Genomic DNA, 6583 nt, shown 5'->3' on the forward strand with positions numbered 1-6583 from the left:
CCACTGAGCCATCTCTCCAGCCCAGCATGTGTATTGTCAGCAGTTCTAATGAGGCACTCTGTTCACTGAGTGTCCTGTCTTTCACAGGGTCCCTCAGCAGTTCCCTGGAAAGTGTCCCAATGCCCACCTTGTCTCAGTGTCTTACAGCTGTCCATGCACCACCCTTCCTCAGCTGGTAATTCCTTCATCCGCCTAATCCAGAATCTAGTTTCTTCCATCCTCTGACTGACTGATCTGTCTGTACTTACCTCTCCATTAATTCCAAAATACTTTCTCACTCACCAGCTCCTAGGAGAAAATGTCCCTGTGGAGAAGAGCTGAATGTGCTGGCTGTGGTGGCGCCCCGGCTCAGGAAACACCTTCTGAATCCTTTCTGGTTTTTGCCCTCATGCAGGAATGTGGGGAACAAAGAGCTAGGGGGAGGATCCGGAAGTGCACGCCATGGAAAGACCAGGGACAGGAAAGTGAAACTATCCTCTTCCCAGAAACCAAGCCTCTGCTAGGCAGTGAAAGTGAAAGGCCCATGGTCAGGTCTTCTTATGGTGTCAGGAGGGCACAGGGACCCCGCAGGGTGCGTCCAGGGCATGAGGAGAGGTCTCTCTGACTGAACTCCAGCTTCATACCCCGCTGGTTCACTCAGGACTTATGGAGGTCCAGCTGGGCCTGGCCTCCCTGTGAGCTCTCAGACCAGACTGTGGCAGGAGGCGGAACCAACAGCAGGTGTGGGCCAGGTCCCCACTCCTGGCAGAGAGCTTCAGAAGGCCTTGGAATTTCCAGGAGTAGGAATGGATTCCTTAACTCAGGGTGGACCCCTGGCCATCCTTGGGGCTCTAGAACAGAGCAATATTCGCAGGGCTCTGTGCAACCAGTCACTGAGTAACCTAATGGAAGCAGGAGGCTGCTGTCCTCACCTCCTCTGTGACTGCAGAGGCCCCCACAGGGCAGGGCTGGGGGAGCACGGAGCTGGTCTCCTTGGTGAACAGCAATAGTTTCTGAGCTCACCGTGACAAGGTCGGTGACATCTCTGACCTGGGATCCACGCCAGTCTCTGTTCCTTCTCTCCAGGAATCAGCTTCCCCAAGCCACCACCCTGCATGCAGTGCATGGTTTTCCTGGAGCTGCTGCCCGCCCTGAATCTGTGTAGCGTCCCACAGCGCAGATCCTCCTAGTGTTTGCAGGCCAAGCGTGTCACCTTCTGTGAAACAACATGTTGTGAACCCTGGAGTCATGGGAATTCTGAGAGAGCTAGCAATCAGCAGGAGAAAAGAATAGTCACAAAAGGACTTATTCAATGAAAAAGTGACAGGCTCTGGCCCTGGTATAAACTGCTAAACCATTATGGTGGTCGTCTGGCATGGCTGAAGCCCTGAAAACAACAGCTTGTCTTCCCCATGGCCGCTTCCTCCCTCTTCCGCACTCCAGCCCTGGATACAATCTCCTCTCACCTTTCCCCACAGACAGGAGAGGCCCCAGTCAGCTCCTCACGTGCAAGGGAAACTGCCCTGCAAACTACACCCCAGCGAAAGCCCACGAAGGTCTCCGCTTTCTGCATCTAGGCCAGAGGATTTTCCTATCTGCCCTTGATGCTCTCGTGTCTGTGGAGTTGATAAAGGCTGTTTTTATCTTTCCTGTCTCTTCAGTGAGCTACTGAAAACCTATCAAAAAGTAAGGCAGAAACTGGAAAGAGGAAACAGCAAGGAGAACAGGCAGCAGGCGGAGCGCAGGGCTCGGGGAGAATTGGAGCCCTGAGTGTCCTTGGGGGTTCCTAGACACTGTGCCGCAGTGGAATCCAGCAGCACAACGCAGCCTGCAAGGGACCTGGGATTGACAGCGGGACACTGACGGTGCAAGGGGGAAGAGGAGCTCTGTGGTCCCAGAGGACCTGAGGGGAAAACCAGGAGCATCAGAGGGCGTGGAGCCTCAGAGACTGCTCCACAAAGAATGACATGGAGCAACCTGGATGCCTGGCCCTGCTGTGGGCACAGACAGTGTCAGAAAAATGTCCCTGTGCCCGTGAGCAGGGTGCCCGGTGTGATCCATGCTGCACCAGGTGCCCCTGAACCCAGTGTGTCCCTTGCCCTGCCATCCTGCAGAGCAGAGTGTGCGTAATGGACACAGTGGCCCTGGGCCTGAGCTCGTTGTCCCAGTTACCTATGCTCCACTGCAAAGGTGCTGTGCAGCCCTGACCCACGACTCCTGACCCAAGAGACCCAAAGCCAAGGACTGCTAGGCAGCTGTGCTGGCACTAAGTATGATGTCCACAGCTCCGCAGTCTCTTGTGCCAGCAGTGTCCCTGTGCCTCTCCCTGCCCCTTCCTGATCAGGGATGGGCAGGGCTTCTCTGTCACTGGCCTGAGGCTGGACCCCGTGGGTACTGGGGAGGTCACCCCACAGCACAGGCCTCCTGGGCCTGTTCACTCTTGTCTTCGTCCCCTCTTGGAATGGCCTGTCGGTCTTCTCTTACGCAGTTGGTTGATTTTCTGCCATGTATTACTTCGCAGAAACCAAGCGTAAGGGTTGGAAGGAATGGTTTCACCTGTGAGCTCGGATGAGAGCTGGTTATGATTGTCACTGGAACAGTGTCCACGGACACTGGAAAGTAACACGAGCCAGCAGAGTGGTGCTCAGGCCCTGGGGAGCGGCTGCCCTCGTGCACCAGGCCCTCCGTGGCCTCCAGGGCAGAGCCTGGACCTCAGCACAGCAGGCAGCGGAGCCGAGTCTCCTGGGTGAGAGGGTGTCTAGTCTCCCCCAAGTGTTCCTAGGTTCCCAGTGCGGTCAGAGCATGCTCAGAACCTACTCCCCATTGTAGCACCAAAACCTGGAAGTGAGGATCAGGAAGGGGCTCTCAGCACCTGCAGGACGCCTGGGTGCGTTCGCCACCGGGTCCTTCACAATAATACCTCTTTGAATTTGAAAATAACTTCTACTTAATTTTGCCAACATTAAGCTGAGATTAATTCATTTGATTTTGTTTCCTGCTTCTATAAATGTAGGTGTAAACCTGTATTTGGGCCACTCTTTTTAGGGAAACATTTACATGGTTAGAAGACCCAATATCCGTCCTTCTTGGAATCTCACTTTCATCCCTGTCCCACTAGCCAGAGTTCCTGTTCTCTCTAAAGATAATCAGTGTGCAAAAATATATTTATACCTTGGTCTTTCTTGAATCAGCAGTAGCACACTGCACGCATGTTTCTGTGTCTTGGGTTTTGCGTTAAAATGCTCTGGAGATTTCTCACCTCTTAGCTCCTGAGTAAAGAACTCTGGCTTGTGGAGACCCCTCCTGAAGAACATGTGGGCCTTGCAGCCTTTCTCCTTTTACATACTGCTGCCTTTGCTACCTGTCAGTGTCGATCTTTTTGCACTTTTTCTAACAGGTAGAGTGTATGTCACTGACACTGAGAAAACTGGACCAAATGCATACGTTCAGCAGCTCCTGGACGCCGGACACTGTGGCCGCGTCAGTATCAGAAGAGGTATCACGGTTTGCGTGACAGTAAAACACAGGCTTAGCTGGTTGCAGGCTGGCTGTGGTCTCCTGATGTCCTAGGGGCAAAGGTGACCTCTGTCCTCTCCTCCTCCTCCCACAGAGCACCTGTGAGGTAAGTTATCACAGATTACCAAAGAATCATGAACCAGGGCTCAGTTGTCTTGAAGCGAGCCACACACCCCAGTTCTTTATAGCTAGAATTTGTACACTGACTTCCACAAAGACACTGAGGCAGTCGATTCACTCATGAGCCATGCAGTCAAAATCGAGCAGACTTTTGGTTAAAAAAGAAAGAGTAAGTGGGGCTGGGGAGATGGCTCAGTGGAATAAGTGCTTCCCTGGCAAGCTCAAGGGCCTGAGTTCAATCCCCGGTTCCAACAACAACAAAAAAAGAGTAAGTCTCAGTTGGCTGCGGTGGCCCTCGGTCTAATCCAGACCTGGGAGGCTGAAGCAGCGGGATCCCCCACAGGAGCCAGACTGAGGCAGTTGCATGACTCATTGTAACCCTGTCCCCAGATAATAAAGCAAGGGCTGGAGATGGAGCTCAGCAGGCCCCAAGTTCAGGCCTCGCTGTAAAAACATCAAAGAGAAGGTCACTATCAATAAGAAGGGCTTTGAAGAAATGTTTCTCTGCCTCATGTGCGGTCCTGACATTGAGAGTTCTCACAGTTACAGGCAGCTGCCAGCCTTTCCCAGCCACAAGCCCCTCTTCCCCACGGGTTTGAACCCAGGCCAGCGTGTTCCTGATGGCTCCGCCTCTTGGGAGTGAGGCCCTCCTGCTCTCCACCTGTGTCCTCGGGAGCCTGCTCCTGCTGGCCGCAGCCCGGCAGGCTGAGCTCGGGCTGCACTCCCGTCCCTAACCACTCGCTGTGTGAATTTATTTCGGAGGCAGCACCTCTCTGTGTAGTCCACACTGTCTGTGAACTCACTCTTCACCCCAGGCTGACCTTGATTTCACGAAAACGCTCCTGCCTCAGCTCCCAAGTGCTGGGATCACAGGCGTGTGCTGGCACGTGTGGCTTACCTGTGAATCCTGCCCGCAGAGATCGGTTCAAAAAGGTGCGTGTCTGTTGGGGCCAGGGCGATAGCTCAGCGGAATAAGCACTCGGCTGGAGAGAGCGAGGTCCTGAGTTCAGTCCCTAAGATGTGTGTCCGAGAGCTTGTGGCCAGCGCCCAGCCAAGTACAAGAAACTAACACCAAAGAAGCGTGTGTGAAACCGGGCATCAGGAGGGTGGGATTCTGAGAGAGAACACAGTGGTGCTCTAAAGGCTTTTGCAGACTTACATTTTTTTTTTTAAGTGGTGCAAGTCAGCTATTTTATTGTTCATTTCTTCAAATGTAGTTTCCAAAGCGTCTTTGTACATTCGCTCCATTCAAATAAGTTACTTGGAAAACACATTGGTTACTAATGTCCAATAGCATGCCAAACTAGTCTCACTCCCACGCTGAAGATTATTACTTAAGTTTCTTGACATTTCATTGTATCAGAAATGTATACAATTCAGGGAAAAGGGGAAAATAAATCAGTCCTTGGAGAAAAGAACGTATGCTAGTAATATAAAAGCAATGAATCCTTAACATGTTCATGATGGGGCCATACACACATGACTGTCTCTTCTGGCAGCGGTGCCATTCAGTGAGACAGTCGCAGCACATGTCACCGGTGTTTCAAGCCAGGGGGAACATGTTACAGATAATCCTGATTTGATTAAGGCTCTGTAGTGATGCTTCCCTTGTAATTCCTGACATGAGTTATCTGTGTTTGCTTGCTTTCATTCGTGATCACCAGAGTTCGGTTTATTGATTTTATTAATGTTTTTTCTTTTCTTTTATTTTTTCCTGCAGAACCGGGGATTGAACTCAGATCCTTGTGTTTGCCAGTCAAGCGCTTATCCTACTGAGCCATCTCCCCGGCCCTCAATAATCCTGATTTGAAAATAAGACCTTTTTGCAGGGGAGGGGGATTGGTTCTCATTTGTCCTGTTTAATGGACTAGATTAAATAGATCGTTAAACCAAAATAAAAACCTACACCTATTTTTTAAAAATTATCAAATTCATACATTTTAAGTTTCAGAAAATAAGATATATAAATGTAATAAGTTCATTTTTCTTACAAATTCTCAAATTAAAGGCTGGGGATATAGTTCAGTAGAGAAGCACTTGTTTAACATGCATGAGCTCCTGGGCTTAATCTCCAACTCTGCAAAAAGGTAAAATAAATTCTCAAATTAAAATTGATTAAGCATCACAGTTTTATGCCTGTTTTCCCAACCAAGCTTAATTAGGAAAGAACTGGTGATAGAATCCTTGCTCTGGGAAAATACTATACTTAATAAAAATCTTCAAGCTACCAAATTTTGTGAAAGGAGTAATATAAGACAGCAACACAAGGGCCAGGGAGATAGCTCAGCAGAATAAGCACCTGCCTGGAATGTGCAGGGTCTTGAGTTCAATCCCCGGTAACAACAACAACAAAAAAAGACAGCAACACAAATTGCCAAATGACAATAAAGCAAGATCCTATCAAGGTTTTCAGCTCAGAAAAAAGTTAACTTCACAAGAAATAGTTTATGAATAGCATATGACTTATTACATATATATATATATATATATATATCCTTTATGCCTCCAGATTTGCATAATAAAATTTTAACAAAATGACAACAGAGACTATCAGCTTGTAAATGCTTATATTTCTTTCACTCATACACAATGTCAATTAGACATTACTAGTTTAATATGTATCCCTAGATTTAATACTCATATGGGGTATGATGGGAAAGTGTAGAACTAGGTAAGTTTTATCTGAACACAAAAGCACACATTTCTTAAGATTTAAAAATGTTGCACATTTAAGTGGATGTCACTTGTAGATATACTTATTAGCAAAATAAACCAGACCCACATCTGTAAATATCGTATTGTCTTCCTAATATAAGGACTTAACAATTCCGTATATGGTTAGGTTTCTAAATTTCTTTGTAAAAATATGTAAATGCTTATTTCTACTTTTATATAATTATTTTTCCTTCATATTCTGTAAGGACTTAAAGTTCAACATATCAATATTTGATGGAAAATACCTGTTCCA

The 6583-nt window shown here is 48.3% G+C and overlaps 1 protein-coding gene across 4 annotated transcripts in view; it reads right to left on the reverse strand.

The window, feature by feature from the left end:
• LOC105740845 (T-cell-specific guanine nucleotide triphosphate-binding protein 1-like) overlaps window positions 1-365 on the reverse strand; it is a 15146-nt gene extending 14781 nt beyond the window's left edge. For 3 of the 4 annotated variants that reach the window (XR_002820732.1, XM_012514297.2, XM_023713222.1), the window contains exon 1: window positions 283-365. The gene's annotated coding sequence lies outside the window, so the exon portion shown is untranslated. Of the gene's footprint in view, window positions 1-248 lie in introns of all 4 variants that reach the window. The other variant, XM_023713221.1, reaches the window with a different exon arrangement.
• Between the last annotated feature and the right edge of the window lie 6218 nt (window positions 366-6583).

This window comes from Octodon degus, unplaced genomic scaffold, assembly GCF_000260255.1.
Source record: "Octodon degus isolate 3935 unplaced genomic scaffold, OctDeg1.0 scaffold00029, whole genome shotgun sequence".
Classification (NCBI taxonomy): domain Eukaryota; kingdom Metazoa; phylum Chordata; class Mammalia; order Rodentia; family Octodontidae; genus Octodon; species Octodon degus.